Raw genomic sequence first — 15,282 nt, 5'->3', positions numbered from 1 at the left:
GAAGTCTAGTGCACTCGGAACCCTAGAGACAGCCCTTGCCCATCCATTTCAGAGGCTCCTCTTCACTATGGACTCTTACCTAATACTTCAATCCAAGTTGAAACTTTTTCCAGTCCCATTGCATTTGTAAAGCACTGCTCCAGTTATGTTCCCCAACTTAGACATTTGAGTAAAATCCTTTTTACAAATACTGTATTGGTGTGATTTAATTCCAGAATATATATTCTCAGATACCTAAAGAGTGAGAGGCAATTTTGAAAACTATCATAGTCATTGCATTTCTAAGTATAAAGTGTTTGGTGAACCCTGAGTTTGAAGCAGTACCTAGAGGCCTTGCCGCATTCTGTACACTGAAAAGTTCTCTCTAGGATGGATCATCTGATGGTTGGTGAGATGTGAGCCCTGAGTAAAGGTTCTACACACTCATGTCACTTGTAAGCTTTCTCTCCAGAATGACTTCTCTACTGAATCCTAACTTCAGATTGTCTAAAATCCCTGATACACTCATTTCATTGATATAGCTTCTACCTAGGGAATCTTCTCAAGAAGCCGAAGGTGTAAACACCTGAAAAGCCTGGCCACATTGATTGCATTTGGATGGTCTCTCCAGTATGGATCACCTGATGTCTTTTCAGGACTGAATGCCACCTGAAGGATTTGCCACACTCTTAACACCTGTAAGGTCTCTCTATATTATGAATAATCTGATGATGGGAATGATCAGCCTGTTACTGAAGCTCTGGCCACACGCATTATATGACCCCCTCCAATCTAGACTGGAGGGACTGACTGCACTCTAAATGTACAGCTTTTCACCAGGATCAATTTTGTAAAAACTAAATGGCTTCCAAAATACTTAACACATACACTACACGGGTAAGAATTCAGTTCTAATTAATTACCTGATGATTAGTTACGTCTGAACAAAGAATCAAAACTTTGCCATACCTTGCACATTTCATTTGACTTCTCTGAATGTCAAAAAGTTGATATATTTTACCGCATTTGCTACACTTGTAAGTTTTCATTGACATGGATTCTCAGACGATCTGCAAAGTCATTCCTTGTGACTAAAGGGTTTGTCATATAAATTACATTTATGTGGTTTCTCTCCTCTAGGACCCGCCTAATGGTCAGTTAAGGTTGAGCAAGCACTACAAGCTCTGCCACATTCATTTCATTCGCGTGCTTTCTATACAGTATGAATTCTCTGATGAATTAAAATGCTTGAACTCAGATTAAAGGCGTTGCCACACGCATTACATTCACACTAATTTTTTCTCACAATGTTCCATTCATACATTTTTCTCCACTAAGAATGCCTTACAAATAGCTGTGAAAAGAAGAGAGGCAAAAAACAAAGGAGAAAAGGAAAGATATAAGCATCTGAATGCAGAGTTCCAAAGAATAGCAAGAAGAGATAAGAAAGCCTTCTTCAGTGATCAATGCAAAGAAAGAGAGGAAAAGAACAGAATGGGAAAGACTAGAGATCTCTTCAAGATAATTAGAGATACCAAGGGAACATTTCATGCAAAGATGGGCTCGATAAAGGACAGAAATGGTACGGACCTAACAGAAGCAGAAGATATTAAGAAGAGGTGGCAAGAATACAGACAAGAACTGTACAAAAAAGATCTTCACTACCCAGATAATCACGATGGTGTGATCACTCATCTAGAGCCAGACATCCTGGAATGTGAAGTCAAGTGGGCCTTAGAAAGCATCACTATGAACAAAGCTAGTGGAGGGGATGGAATTCCAGTTGAGCTATTTCAGATCCTGAAAGATGATGCTATGAAAATGCTGCACTCAATATGCCAGCAAGTTTGGAAAACTCAGCAGTGGCCGCAGGACTGGAAAAGGTCAGTTTTCATTCCAATCCCAAAGAAAGGCAATGCCAAAGAATGCTCAAACTACTGCATAATTGCATTCATCTCACATGCTGGTAAAGTAATGCTCAAAATTCTCCAAGCCAGGCTTTAGCAATACATGAACTGTGAACTTCCTAATGTTCAATCTGGTTTTAGAAAAGGCAGAAGAACCAGAGATCAAATTGCCAACATCTGCTGGATCATGGAAAAAGCAAGAGATTTCCAGAAAAACATCTATTTCTGCTTTATTGATTATGCCAAAGCCTTTGACTGAGTGGATCACAATAAACTGTGGACAATTCTGAAAGAGATGGGAATACCAGACCACCTGACCTGCCTCTTGAGAAATCTGTATGCAGGTCAGGAAGCAATAGTTAGAACTGGACATGGAACAACAGACTGGTTTCAAATAGGGAAAGGAGTACGTCAAGGCTGTGTATTGTCACCCTGCTAATTTAACTTCTATGCAGAGTACATCATGAGAAATGCTGGACTTGAAGAAACACAAGCTGGAATCAAGATTGCCGGGAGAAATATCAATAACCTCAGATATGCAGATGACACCACCCTTATGGCAGAAAGTGAAGAGGAACTAAAAAGCCTCTTGATGAAAGTGAAAGAGGAGAGTGAAAAAGTTGGCTTACAGCTCAACATTCAGAAAACGAAGATCATGGCATCTGGTCCCATCACTTCATGGGAAATAGATGGGGAAACAGTGGAAACAGTGTCAGACTTTATTTTGGGGGGCTCCAAAATCACTGCAGATGGTGATTGTAGCCATGAAATTAAAAGACACTTACTCCTTGGAAGAAAAGTTATGACCAACCTAGATAGCATATTCAAAAGCAGAGACATTACTTTGCTGACTAAGTTCCGTCTAGTCAAGGCTATGGTTTTTCCTGTGGTCATGTATGGATGTGAGAGTTGGACTGTGAAGAAGGCTGAGCATTGAAGAATTGATGTGTTTGAACCGTGGTGTTGGAGAAGACTCTTGAGAGTCCCTTGGACTGCAAGGAGATCCAACCAGTCCATTCTGAAGGAGATCAGTCCTGGGATTTCTTTGGAAAGAATGATGCTAAAGCTGAAACTCCAGTACTTTGGCCACCTCGTGCGAAAAGTTGACTCATTGGAAAAGACTGTGATGCTGGGAGGGATTGGGGGCAGGAGGAGAAGGGGACAACAGAGGATGAGATGGCTGGATGGCATCACGGACTCGATGAACGTGAGTCTGAGTGAACTCCGGGAGTTGGTGATAGACAGGAAGGCTTGGCGTGCTGCGATTCATGGGGTCGCAAAGAGTCGGACACGACTGAGCAACTGAACTGAACTGAACTGAAGAATTATCTGATGACCTCTAAGATGGTCATTTCAAATATAGCACTGGCCACATACATCACATTTCTATGCTCTCTCTCCTACATGAACTGCAAGGCAGTGAGTTAAAGCTGACTGTTCACTAAGATGTCATAACTGTTACATTTCTAAGGTTTCTCCCAAGGATGAATTCTAGGATGAACTGCAAGGCTTCCAGTATGACTAAATGCCTTGCAACACATATCACATTTACATGGTTTATATCCAGTATGAATTCTCTGATGAATTCCAAATTTTGCAGTTTGATTAAATATCTTGTCACATACATCACATTTACATGGCTTCTCTACAATAAGAGTTCTCTTATGAACTGCAAAGTAAGAGCTGGAACTGAAGACTCTTCCACAAAATTACATTTCTATGCTTTCTCTCCTATAGGAACTGCCTGATGGCGAGTCAAGGATGATGGTGCACTAAAACGTTTGTCACAATTGTTACTTTTTTTTTTTATAGTCACCATAACTATTTTTATTACATTACAATAATTAGGAGCAGTACAGTTCATGACAAAAATATTACAAATTTCAGATCACTTCACAGCACATACTCCTATAAACATTTAAAAGTTAATTTTAATTAAAAGAGTGGTCATTTTAAATTTAATGTTTGATATGACCAACATTCCTAGGTCAGCGCAACCGAACGATGGAAAACAACTGGATCACACTGCATATGTCCCACACAAAGAAAGCACAATGTACAAAATGTGCATGTTTCAGTTCACACTATACAAAAATAGGGAAAGGACATTCCAGGTAAACATGTTACATTAAGAAAGAGTACTAGTAAGAAATTGGCACTCAAAGGAAAACTGCAAAAGTATTTTCAACATGAAAACACAGGACAGTGGAATTGGAAACTTTTGAAGAAAACATTACATAACCCATTTAGCTCTACAGGGAAGGGGACCGTCTATAATTGACATTTCTGCAGGTAATAACTTTTTTTTCATAAATTCATCTAAAATTGCCTATTATCATCCCAAACAGGCACTTAAAACTATTGAAACAAGTATTACTAGTTATGACTCATCTTTAGGAACTGATGTGAATATATCTCTAGAAAGAAAGAAATTTCATTTTCTGAAGGAATTTACAGCTACCGGTTATATGCTGTTCAATTTCTCAATGCAGATTTCATGCTACCCAATATCAACAACAAAGTTATTAAATATAAATTCAGCTTTAAAGTTACTAATGGGTTGTTAAAAATCATTAATACAAAATAATAAATTATTACTTTTTGACAGATGGAAAGGGCAGGTTGTTTTTACTGCCTACAAAGAAACCTAAATGTGTATATGTTTAGGAAAAATGGTTAGAAAAAAAAATCACTGGAATACAAATGAGATGAACTTGTGCAAACTGCATCTTAACATGCCTCACAAAGTTTCCATATATTTTAGGACAAAATTGTGCAATGGTGGCCAAGATTTTGATAACCTATAAAAGTTAGATTCTAATTCCTATGCAGTGTGACTCAGTTAAAATAGAGCCTAGAATTCCTAAGTGGAGATACTCAAATTTTACTACATACTTCTGCTACATTCTTCCACAATCGTTAATGTCTAAAACTATGTAATTTAGCAATTTTTTTCAACTTCAACAAGGATTTTTATCTTTAAGGCTGTAATTAGATAACATTTATGTTATTTCTAGGATTATCTCTCCCCTTTTAAAATCTCTACAAAAACAAACATTTTATTAAACCATTCAAAATTCACATAATAAAGGATAATTACCACTGCCATAAAAAAGTTGCCCAGCTACATCAAAAATTCAAGAGTCCTAAAAATCATCTCAGTTATACACTGCAATTCCTGAAGTATGGCCATTTCTTTCTCTTGTTTAGAAACAAGAGGAGGTACTAAAGCAAGTCTTAACTCCCTACCTAATGTTCCAAAAGCCTGTAGTTTAATATAGCATCTCAGAAACCGTATTGATTTTTACACAGACATTTCCTTTTCTGTGAATTAGCTCAGGCATCTGTTTATTTTTACCCAGAAGAAACAACTTTTAGAATTCAATATTTAATTTTTAACATCTATTATAATTACTTATACAAAGAGACCATACTACACACAGGGGGATTTTAACATTATCTGACATACAACTTAATTTGTACTATAACTGTCTCAATAGAATCACATAATTATGCCAAATTTAAAAAAAATAATCAAATTTACTCCTTTAAAACATTGAAGTAAACTGATTTAATTAAAAAAGAGCTTGACTAAACAGCTACATTGGAATAAGAGCAAAACAATTATTTTAGAACTGGAAGAAACTAAGCTTAGAGACCAAATCATTTTTCTGCAGAATTACAATATGCATTATGTTGTATCTGGGTCATGTGTCAGATGCCTCACTGATATATAGACCCTCTAGAATATAAACACTACTTAAGGACAGGCCTTATGTCCCGTGTTTGGGTACTCTTAATATCCCCAGTGCCTTGGGCAGTGCCTGGCATCTAGCAGGCACTCAAATATTTGTGAATAAATGACTTCTGCTAAAGAAGTTAAGACATGAATTAAATTTGAAAGTATCTTTCACGGTAGGATTTTAGTTTTTAAAACAATGGAATGTATCACTATTAGCAGAGCTAGTCCTAGTAAATTACATAAGGAATTCTCTCAGCACTACTTTTATTAAATTCTCCTTTTACAGGATAGGGTTCTAACTATTCATAGCAGGTATGAAAACTCCTGCTTTATCACTGATAGACCAGGCAGCAAAGAGATGATGTTCAGAGGATCAAAATTAAATTGCTACAGCCACAACCTGAAAATTAGCTATTAGGTCAAATCCCATTATAGTTTCTGTCAGATTATGTTAAGCCTGAGGAATTTTACAATATAAGACATTTTGATATGATTTGATGGGAGGCCATCATGGAGATATCCAAAGCAGCAATAAATCTTGAGATCAGAGAAATGAGAAATATTATAAGAAAAAACATCAAGTCATGGGACATAGAGAAGGGTAAGGTAGGCAGGCAAGACAACACTAATATGGAAAAAGTCCTGGAAGCAGAGAACGATATTTAAAAATAAACTTCACCTCTTGCACAATTTTGCCTAAGACTGGCACTGAAGATGATAACACAGGTAAAAAGTTACAGATGGTGCTGAGACTGACAAATAGGTATATCCTTATGTAAACTGAATGTAAATCACATAGTTATAAAGCTAGATACAGCCTTTGAGATGACTTCTTTAAAAATGAAGAAATGGCTAGTAAGTGATTTGTCCAAAATCAAAGACACATAACTTAGAATCTAAGTCAACTTCCTCCTTCTCCAGTGATACTTTCACCTCAACACACTATCTCAGTTCAAATATTTTAAAATAAGTTAACATTTTAAATTCATTCAAAGAATCATTTTGTTAGCATTACTTTATCTACTGTATAAGCATTAGATATTCTTAATAATGGGCCAGACTGTACTGAAGTGTTTACGAAATGTTACTTTAGCCAGCGTTAAAGAGAACTAGCCAATACTCAAGATTTTGACATTTTTTCATTTCAACGTTTAAAAAAAACTAAAATCTTGCCACCTCACCTAAAATCTCATTTAAAATAATGTGGTTTTTTTTTTAAGTTCTGTTTTTTTTGTTTTTTTTTGTTTTAAAAAAGTGATGTTCCTGAGCAGGACTACGACATAATGAGAATGTACCTTGCTGAGCTATTCAATCTCGCTGCAAGTCCCTGTTTTTGACCAACCAAGGCATGGCAACAATGGAAGACCACAGGGATGCAGTCCACACTGTGAAACTCTCCATGTAGCTTAAAGGTTCACACAAGGCCCAGCTTTGCCACCCTGGTCTCTGTAACACCTACCAAGCTAACTGGCCCAAATAATCTTTTACATCACTACCAGTAGAATTAAAACTACTTTCAAAGATTGAAGTTCAAGAAAAAGATTTATACTAAGAAAGAGCAATCTGACACAGGGAGACTGTATGTAATTCCTATGAGAATTCTTTGTACATGTTAAAATTTTTTAATTATTACAAAAATTTAAAGCATGTAAATATAGTCCCAAAATGCTTGTTCTAATCCTCAATACCTACTGGGTCTGCCTTAACATAAAAAGCTATTCAGAGCATTATAAGAATTTACCTAATGTGGAAAGTAAGTGGCCTTTTAATATTTTCAATTGCCTTATATTTTTTTCCATTTTTTCCCTTTTTATAGAAAAAATATAGTATTTTGGGGAACGTGACCATTTGACAAATAGCAGTGGAAAGAAGAAAACCTTTGTGAACAGTGTAACTTTACATTCATTAAGGGTAACTGAAACTATAGGACAATGATACCTACAAGATGAAACTACAGGAAGCCCATAAATTCATGTTCCCTCGATGTTTCAGTAAAACCAATCATGAAATCTCAACTGAAGTTATAATTAGTAATTAATCCATGTGTGTGACTAGATAAAACAATACAATAGGGATGATTTGAAAGCCTCATTAATTTGTTTCACACTAAAGTTCACAATTGATAAGAAAAATAGGGAGTAATCAACTGCATGCACCAAAAACCTCAAGACGGAAATCTCGGGTGTTCAGTTTCTTTTTCACAGGCATTGCTAGTTCAAATCCAAAACGCAGGGAATACTGGCACTTGGAGGAAAAAAGTTTCCACTGTCATTTAAAAATAGGCATTCAAGATAAAAGCTAACAGTATGGATGGAGCAGAAAGAAACTCAGATAATGCTAAAACAAATGCTAATAATTTAGTGTAATATACAAAAATTACCACTTTTACTTAAGTATGCCTTAAGAAAAAAGTACAAATTGTATTTACATAATTATACACTTTGTCTTTGACTTCTTTTTCTTCTTTTTACCATCTTTGCTCATCTTTTCTTTATGTTTTCGAATTTCTCGAACTAATGTATAGAAGGCATCGTCAACACCCTGTCTTGTCTTTGCTGATGTTTCAATAAAAGGAATTCCATAACTTCTTGCTAAGTCCTGAGCCTGTTTTGTGTCTACTGTTCTAGAAAGCAAATCACATTTATTTCCTACTAGAACCATAGGTACATCTTCAGAGTCTTTAACTCTTTTTATTTGTTCTCTATAATGGTGAATATCTTCAAATGATTTAGTATTATTTATGGCAAATACACAAAGAAAGCCCTCCCCAGTCCTCATGTACTGGTCCCTCATTGCACTGTATTCCTCTTGACCTGCTGTGTCGAGAATATCCAAGAGACAGGTTTCTCCATCAATTACTACTTGTTTCCTGTAGGAATCCTCTATCGTAGGATCATATTCATCCACAAAGTGATTCTGAATTAGCTGTATCGTCAAGGCACTCTTGCCTACGCCACCAGCTCCAACTACCACAAGTTTATATTCAGTCATTTTCAGCAGGCCTCTCTCCCGCACCTGGGAGCCGCCGAGCCTCTGGCCCCCGCCGCTGCCTTCAGTGCCTGCGCCGCGCTCGCTCCCAGTCCGAAATGGCGGGGGCCGGGAGTACTGGCCGAACCGCCACCGCCACCGAAGCCGCCGCCGCCACCGCCGCCGCCGCTGTGCCTCCGCCGCCGCGGCCGCCGCCTAGCAATTGTTACTTTTGTAAGGTTTCTTTCCAGTATGAATCCTTCCATGAACTGTACGGCTTAAAGTTTGACTGAAGGCCTTTCCACACATACATTTATACAGTTTCTCTCCAGTATGATAACTCTGATGAACTGCAAGTTTTGCAGTTTGATTAAAGCCCTTGCCACATAGAACACATTTATATAGTTTCTGATGGGGTCTGATGAACTGTATGACTTACTTTTCGACTAAAGGCCTTTCCACACATGTCGCGTTTATATGGTTTCTCTCCAGTGTGAATTATCCTATGATTTTGAAGGTGTATATTCTGTTTAAAGCAGTGGCCACATACATTACATTTCTTTGGTCTCTCTCCAGTATGAACTCTGCAATTAATTGAAGGGATGTATTTCCTTTAAAGCAGGAGCCACATACATCACATTTATATGGTTTTTCTCCTGTATGATTTCTCCAATGAACTGCATGGGTTGCATTGTCGTTAAAGGCCTTGCCACATATGTCACCTCTATATGGTTTCCTTCCTGTATGGATTCTTTCATGTCTAGAGAGTTTTGAGTCCTGAAGAAAGTTTAGGTCACACTCATTAGGGTTTTTCTTGTGTGATTCCTAGTCTGGTGCCAGTTCTGAAGGATGCGTGACAGCACTCCCATGTTTATGAGAAATGCCTCTGCGGACACTACGAGTTCTCTGAGGTGGCAAACCTGAGGCACTACTGTTGATATTCATCACAACTCAACTACATTCAAAAATTGTTCCTTCAGGTTGAACTATCTGCAATTCATCTTGAAAGCTTGATTTATGCCTTTCAACAGGCTTATTTCCTGTATCATTTCTATTCTGCTGATCTCTTCCATCAGTGAGATTTTGTTATGGGATATAGACATTCCTTTGTCATTTCTTTCATTATCTGCCCACAGACTCTCAAAATCACACATAGCTTCCTGTATCATCCTGAGGAAGTCATCTTTGATTTCATGGCTTTCAGCTCTTCCAAACATCACTTTTTGAGTAATTTCTCTTTTTGCACTGTTTCTTTTTGCTTGTAATTTCTTCACCATATGTATTTGAGACATATCCACAGACAGCAGGTTCCTGTAGGTCTCCACCATGTCCTGGTACAAGGCCCTCTGAGCAGGGTCCAGACATTCCCACTCCTCTGGAGTGAACTTAATGTCCACATCCTCAACAGTCAACTCTGTCTGAGAAAGAGCCATTCCTCACTCCTGCTTTTTCCTCTTCCTCATCTTCTGAGCTTCCTCGGGCAATAGGAGGCAAGAGTCAGCTTTGGAATTTGCTGTAAACTCGCCTGCATCATGTAGAGACCCCAATGTTTCTTTATTGATTTTTCTATCTGTATTATTTATTTTTTGCTCATACTTGGTTACTGATGTCCCCTACTATTATTGTATTGCTGTCTATTTATACCTTTGGATCTGTCATAAATTGCCTTATTTATTTAGGTGGTCTAATATTGGAGATATTTTCTGTTAAGGAATTTATCACATATTCATTACATTATTTTCTTTCTGGTTTTTATGTACATGGAATATCTTCTTCAGTCATTTACTTCTAGCATATGTATGTCCTTAAATCTGTAATGAGTTCACTGTAGGCAGCTTATGGTTGAGTCTTTTTTTAAAAATCCATTTAACCACCATATCCTTTGATTGGAAAAAATAGTCTATTTAGATTTAAAATAATTATTAATAAGTGAGGACTTACTGGGGACTTCCCTAGGAGCTCAAGTAGTAAAGAATTTGCCTGCAAAGCAGGAGACCCAGGGTTCAATCTCTGGGTCAGGAAAATCCCCTGGAGAAGGGAAAGGTAACCTACTCCAGTGTGCTTACCTGGAGAATTCCAGGGACAGAGGAGCCTGGCAGGCTACATTCCATGGAGTTACAAGAGTCAGACATGACTGAATGACTAACACCTTTGCTTTTCACTTTTAAGGTCTTTTTCCATTTCCTAATTGTTTTTTGAGAGTTTTATAGATTCTTTGTTACATTTTTTTCTTTCTTGATGTCTTTGTGATTTAGTAATTTTCTGTAGTAATATACTTTGATTTCTTTCACCTTTATGTATCGACAATAGGTCTTTGCCTTATGGTTACAATGAGGCTTATATAAAACACCTTATAACAGTCTGATTTAAACTGATAACAACATAAATTTTAAGCATACAAAATATCAACAGTTTTCTTTCTCCCAAACACACTGTATATTTTTGGTATCACAATTTACATCTTTTAATATTGTATATCCATTAACAAATTATTGTAGCTTTATATTTTTAAATTATTTTGTTTTTAACATTTACACTAGGGTTATGCTTTATATATACCATTGAATATTAATATATTTTGAATTTGACTCTATGTTTGCCTTTACTAGCCAGTTTTATACCATTACATGATTTCATGTTACTAGTTAGCATTCCTTCTTTTATGCTTGAAGAACTCCCATTAGTATTTCTTATATGGCAGTTCTAGGGGTAATAATCTTCTGATTTTTATTTGTAAACATCTTTTTCTCATTTTGTTTTCATAAAGGTAACTTTGCCAGGTAAAGTATTCTTGGCTGGCAGGTTATTTTTTCTTTCAGCACTGTCGGAATATATTATCCCACTCTCACCCGGCCCGCAAGATTTCTGCTGAGAAACCTGCTTATAGCTTTATCAGGGGGTTCTTTTTTGTGTGAAAAGCTTCTTTCCTCTTACTGCTTCAAGATTCTGTCCATTGTCTTCAATTTTTTGGCAGTTTTATTTTAACTGCCTTGGTAAAGTCTTCCTTGAGTTTAACCTAATTTAAGATCTTTAATATTTATGTGCCTGGATGTTCATCTGGGGAAAGCCCCAGATTTGGAAAGTTTTAATTTCATTATTTTTAAAATAATCCATCTTCCCTTTCTCTCTCTTCTACTTCTGGGATTCCTGCAATGCAAATATTGTTTAGTTAGTTGGTGTTACCGAAGTCCCATCAGCTTTCTTGATTTCTTTTCACTATTTGCTCTTTTTACTCTGCCTGAATAATTTCAAGTGATTTGTCTTCACATTTGCTGATTCTTCTGTTTGATTGAGTTGATATTGGAGTTGTCTATTTCATTTTTGGATTTTCCAGGTGGTGCTAGTGGTAAAGAACCCGCCTGCCAACACAGGAGACATAAGAGACATGGGTTCAATCCCTGGATAAGGAAGATCCCCTGGAGGAGGGCATGGCAACCGACTGGTATTCTTCCTTGGAGAATCCCATGGACAGAGGAGCCTGGAGGACTACAGTCTATAGGGTCACAAGAGTTGGACACAACTGAAGTGACTTAGCATGCATGCACATTCCATTTGTAGTTGATTCTATTATTTAGCTCCAAACTTTTTGTTTTTAAAAATATTTTTGTATCTTCATTGATTTCCTCATTTTGTTCTTGCATTGTATTTCTGACTTTGTTAAATTGTAAATCTTTTCTCCTGTAGCTTTTTGAGCTTCTTTAGAACAAGTGTTTTGGATTTTTTCTCAGGCAGTTCATGGCTGTCCATTTTTTGAGGCCAGTTGTTGGAGGTTTATTGTATTCCTATGGGAGAATCATGTTTCTCTCTTTCTTTGTGATCCTTATAGCCTTCATAGGTGTCTGCAGATTTGAAGTGGCAGTAAACTATTCTACACTTTATAGATTGTCTTTAGTAATGAAAATCTTTCAGCTGTCCTTGGGTGGAATGCTAGAATGTGCTGTGGCCCTGGGTCTAAAGATATGTTGTGCCAAGTGGGATGTAATGTTTTCTCAGTTCATGTAGGTGGTGTTCATAACATGGACAGCTCTGTGATCTTTGACACTGAGTCAATGAAGGGCTCATTGTGGCTGCAAAGACTAATGGAGTCCTCAGGATTTCCTCCAGATTCAGCAATGAGGAATGTGGTGGTGGTGGCCATAACCAATGGCCCCAAAGCACACATGCTTGGCTCTGTGAACCAAGCAGGTTCCTGCATAGTAGCAGGGGCTGGTTACAGGCACATGAGCTGTGGTGAGGTCTAGAGTCAGTGGCAGGGGCTGGGGCCAACTACAGGTAAACAAGCAACTGTGATATCCTAGTCTGTCAATGTGTACTTCTATGGTTTTTGAGGCTATCCACAGATATCTTGTATGGCCAGTGCTCCACTGAAGGTAGTTGGGGAAGATTTTGTGCAGGTGTACATCTGCAGGAGTTCTTTCTGTTCAGGTATGGTGGCATAGGCCAGTGACAGGAGTCTGTGCTAACTCAGGGCACCTGAGCAGCTGTAAAGACTTGGGCTGTTGACATGAACTCATGAGGCTACAGGGGCTACCCACAGGCATGTGAATAATGGCAGTGGCCCATGATGGGAATAGAAGCTAACATAGTGCAGGGACATGTTTGTGCCTTTAGGTGTTGGCTTACATGAGGTGCAGGCTTCCAACAGGGATTAGGACCAGCTCCTGATGCAGAGGCACCAGTGAGGTCTTGTCTGTTGGCATGCCCTTCATGTCCTTATGTAATTGTAGGGGCTTACCATGAACACACACATGGCAGTGGAGGATATGGACAGGAGTTGGAGCTAGCAGTAGGAAAGTGTAGGACTGTAGGTGCTAGCTGTGGGCATGTCTGGTGGTGCAGGCTAGTGATAGTAGTTGGGGCTAGATCTGGATGCACAAACAGCTGTGCTGGCCTGGGCTGTCAGTGTGCACTCATGTACCAGCAGGAGCTAGCCAAATGCATACACAGCTGTGAAGGCAGTGGAGGCTAGTGACAGAACTTAGAGCATGCAAGTGCAAGGCTATAGTTGCTAGCTGTGCATGTATGCAGTGATAGAGGCCAGTGACGGTAGTCAGGGCCAGATATGAGCCCATGAGCATCTGTAGAGGCCTTTGATGTCAGTGTGTTGCTGCAAGGGATAGCCATGGGTACATGCACAACAGTAAAATCCAGTGACAAGAATCATGTCAGATCTGAGCACAATCATGCCAGATCTTGAGAAACTTCAAGACTCTGGGCTGTTGTCATGTCCTTGTTCATCTACAAGTGCTAGCTGCAGATCCTCTCATTGTGGTTGGATTTGGCCAAGGCACAGCTGCAGAGGCTAGAGTTGACTACCAGTGCAAATCCCAGGGCCAAGGGCTTTTGTGGAGGTACTGGACTGGGCTGCTGAGGAAAAAGGGGTGAGCAGGGAGGGACTCAGGCAACAGGCTTTTGTGACTGTGAAAACTTTTGGGATTCTCAGTGGTAAAAGATACTGAGGTCATCTATGGACCAGTTCTCTCTGGTTCATGATGAGGTCCTGAGTAATGTAAGCTCAGCTTATCTGCAGCATACAGTAGGGCTATTGAGGTCATCAGTAGCAAAGGCTGATGGGAACCACAGAACAGGCCATTGGGAACCACAGTCACTCCTGCCATGGGCCTGACACAGGTAGCCTCTGCCCTTCTTCCTTGTTCTTATCCGTCTCTGTACATCTCAGCTTTTATTTATAGGTGTGTGCATGCTCAGTTGTGTCCAACTCTTTGTGACCCTATTGACTGTAACCTGCCAGGGTCCTCTGTCCATAGAATTTTACAAGCAAGAATACTGGAATGGGTTGCTATTTCCTCCTCCAGGGGATCTTCCTCACCCAGGGATCGAACCTGCATGTCCTGTGTCTCCTGTATTACAGGCAGATTCACTGAGCCATCAGGGAAGTCCCATTTATAGGTGAGGTCAACCCAAAGCAGGTTCTTAATGCGGTGCTCTAAATGGCTGGCAAGGCTATCTGCTCACTCTGTCTCCTTTTCCAAACTCTTTCAGGCTGGGAAGTTACCTCTTGGTATTGAGCAGTACCAGCCTGGGGGATGGGATAATGCAGGCAATTTGAAACAGCAAGTTATTCTCAGTTTTTTTGTTCCACTTTGGAACAAAATAAAAGAAAATAAAACTTCTTAAGTGATCTCCTGAGCTATCACAGAACATTTTTTATTCCTGGGTAACTATCTAATTGTAGTGATGTATCAAAGAAGAGAAGCTGCTGTCTTCTACTCCACAATCTCAGCCCATTCCTTTACTTTCAGTATCTATGTGCTTCTACATTTAATGTGATTTTTTAAAATAGAAAGCATATGACTGGGTGTTGTTTTATGATCCACTTTCAGTCTCTGTCTTTTAATTGGTACATTTAGGGCATTAAATTTTTTAATTTTATTTATTTTTAATTGAAGGATAATTGGTTTACAACATTGTGTTGGTTTCTTCCATACATTAACATGAATCAGCCATAGATATACATATGCTCCTTCCCTTTTGAATGTCCTTCACATCTCCTATCTCATCCCACCCCTCTAGGTTGTTAAATAACCCCAGTTTGAGTTCTCTGAGTCATGCAGCAAATTCCCATTGGACATCTATTTTACATATGATAGTGTATATTCCCATGTTACTCTCTCCACTCGTTCCACACTCTCCTTTCTACCCCACCCCCAAGTCCACAAGTCTGTT

The 15,282-nt window shown here is 38.6% G+C and overlaps 1 pseudogene; it reads right to left on the bottom strand.

Moving 5' to 3' along the window:
• Positions 1–3,683: 3,683 nt before the first annotated feature.
• On the bottom strand, positions 3,684–8,800 carry LOC138930287 (GTPase KRas pseudogene; annotated as a pseudogene).
• Between the last annotated feature and the right edge of the window lie 6,482 nt (positions 8,801–15,282).

The sequence above is a fragment of the Ovis canadensis genome, chromosome X (assembly GCF_042477335.2).
Source record: "Ovis canadensis isolate MfBH-ARS-UI-01 breed Bighorn chromosome X, ARS-UI_OviCan_v2, whole genome shotgun sequence".
NCBI classification, from domain to species: Eukaryota; Metazoa; Chordata; class Mammalia; order Artiodactyla; family Bovidae; genus Ovis; species Ovis canadensis.
The sequence above is the reverse complement of the archived record's forward strand: the minus strand, read 5'-3'. Positions and strand labels throughout refer to the sequence as shown.